The sequence below is a fragment of the Myotis brandtii genome, unplaced genomic scaffold (assembly GCF_000412655.1).
Source record: "Myotis brandtii unplaced genomic scaffold, ASM41265v1 scaffold305, whole genome shotgun sequence".
Taxonomy (NCBI): Eukaryota; Metazoa; Chordata; class Mammalia; order Chiroptera; family Vespertilionidae; genus Myotis; species Myotis brandtii.
In genome coordinates, this window is record NW_005361652.1 from 704,918 (window position 1) to 707,507 (window position 2,590).

Here is a 2,590-nt window from a genome sequence, read left to right on the forward strand (position 1 = left end):
ATTTTATTTGAATAACCTTGTTCTGGTTATTTTTATTTTGATATTTTTAATTGCATATCCCTGTTTGATATTCTCATTTATTTAACTATCCTTTCATTGATTTTTGCTTGGGTAGGAAAATCATTGTCATTTTCTGGCCTTGGATATTGGGCATTTGAGGTATACTTGTAGGTTCATTGAATTCATAAGATTATGACAGTGTGGGTAGAGATGTGGGGGAGGAGGAAATGGAAGTGGCATGACTACTTGGTGCTAAAAGGATTTGGAGAGTTCAGACGCTATCTGAAAGAGTATTTCGGTAAGCTCTCCAATATCACCACGGTAACAAAAGAGGGCCTGAGGGTGGCTGCCTGGCAACCAGAGCACTAAGACCTCCAGCTCAGTGCTGCCCTTTTCCAACATCCTTCTCTTTTTAAGGCTGCTCTTGATGATTTTATTAACTAAATTGCCTCAAAATACAAGGATGGATCTACACAGTTTATAATACCCCCTACCTCATTGGAATAAAGGATATTCATATGTTAACTTACTTATCAGGTGCCAAATATGTTTTTTAAGAAAAATATTTTTATTGATTTCAGAGAGAAGAGGAGGGAGAGATAGAAACATCAATTATGGGAGAGAATTATCAATTGGCTGCCTCCTGCATGCCCCCTATTGGGGATCGAACCCACAACCAGAGCATGTGCTCCTGCTGGGAATCATACCATGACCACCTGGTTCACTGAGCCACACCTTCTGGGCCTTGAATATGTTTTGATTGATTTGTTGGATATGCATAAACAAAAGTCTCTAACGCAGGCTCACCATCAAATGGTTCTGGACTCATCAGAATTTCAAGCAAATGCTTATATTTGTCCCCATGCCTTGGCTTATCCTGAGCATATATTAGATACATAAATGGTTGCTTGATGCTGTTTCCCTCTTCTGTTCTGTCCATTTAAATACCACCATTTTTCATAAAGATCCCAGTGCCATAGTTTCTTTTTTTCTGAGTTTCAGTATTATATATCATTATTATATTGGGTTTTAGAATACTGATTTTATCATTTTCAATTTATCAGATCTTTGTTTCCCTGATTATTAGAAATAAAGGTGACTGTCAATAAATTCCCAGGATACTACAGATTAATTCATTTCCACTTATTCTAATTTGTCATACTAATATGATTTATTTAGCATGCTTCAATGTTTATATTCCTCTTCTTAAGAATTTCTGTTTTTTGAAATATATGGCTAAAATTTGATGATATATTTTAAATATGAAAAAAAGTGTGTATACTGGGTTACTTTACCTGAAATAAAGCTGGGCCAGAAATTTGGTCCTCAATGGGCTATTTATCAAAAGATGACTATGTTTATTTTTTAAATAACATCATACTATAATTCACAGAAAATACAGTTCACTCATTTAAGATGTCACTTATTCAATTGTTTTTAGTATACTCAAAGAGTTGTGCAACCATCAATAGAATCTAATTTTAGAACATTTTATCATCCCATAAAGAAATTCTATACATTTTAGCAGCCATTAACAATTCCAAATCCCAGCCTAAGACACTAGCAACCACTAATCTAATTTCGGTCACTATGGATTTGCTTATTCTAGACATTTCGTATGAGTGGAAACACACATTGTGTCTGGCTTCTTTTACTTGGCATAATGGTTTTAAGGTTCATCCATGTTGTAGCATACTTCATTATTTTTTTGCTGAATAATATTTCATTTTATGGATATATCATATTATGCTCATCACTCATCAGCAGATGGACATTTGTTTCCACTTCTTGCTATTATGAATAAGGCTGCTATGAATATTAATGTATGAATTTTGTGTGGACATGTTTTCAAATCTCTACTTGTATAGTTATCTAAGACAGAAATTGCTGGCTCACATGGCAATTGAATGTTTAATTTATATATATAATTTATTTCAGAGAGGAAGGGAGGGGGAGAGAGAGGTAGAAACATCAATGACAAGAGATAATCATTGATTGGCTGCATCCAGCGCAACCCCTACTGGGGATTGAGCCTGCAACCCTGGCATGCACTCTGCCCATGAATTGAACCATAACCTCCTGGTTAATAGGTTGATGCTCAACTACTAAGTGATACTGGCCGGGCTCAATAATTAACTTTTTGAGAAACTGGCAAATTGTATACAAAAGTGTTGTTATACCATTTTGCTTTCCCACTAACAATGTCCAAGTTTCAATTTTTCCCAATCCTGGCCAACATTTGCTATTGTATGACTTTGCTTATTATAGTCATCTTAGTGGATATGAAGTGGTTCTTGTTGTTTTGATTTGCATTTTGTAAGGACTAATAATTTGAGCATCTTTTCATGTACTTATTGGCCATTTTTATATATTTGGAGAAATGTCCATTCATATTCTTTGCCTATTTTTAAATTAATTTATGTCTATAATTGAATCATAAGAGGTCTTTATATAATTTATATATTCTAGATATAAGTCCCTTATCAGATATATGATTTGCAAACATTTTCTTTGATTATGTGAATTGTCTTTTCACTTTATTGATGGTGTCCTTCAAACAATAAAAATTTTAAAATGTTATGTAGTACTG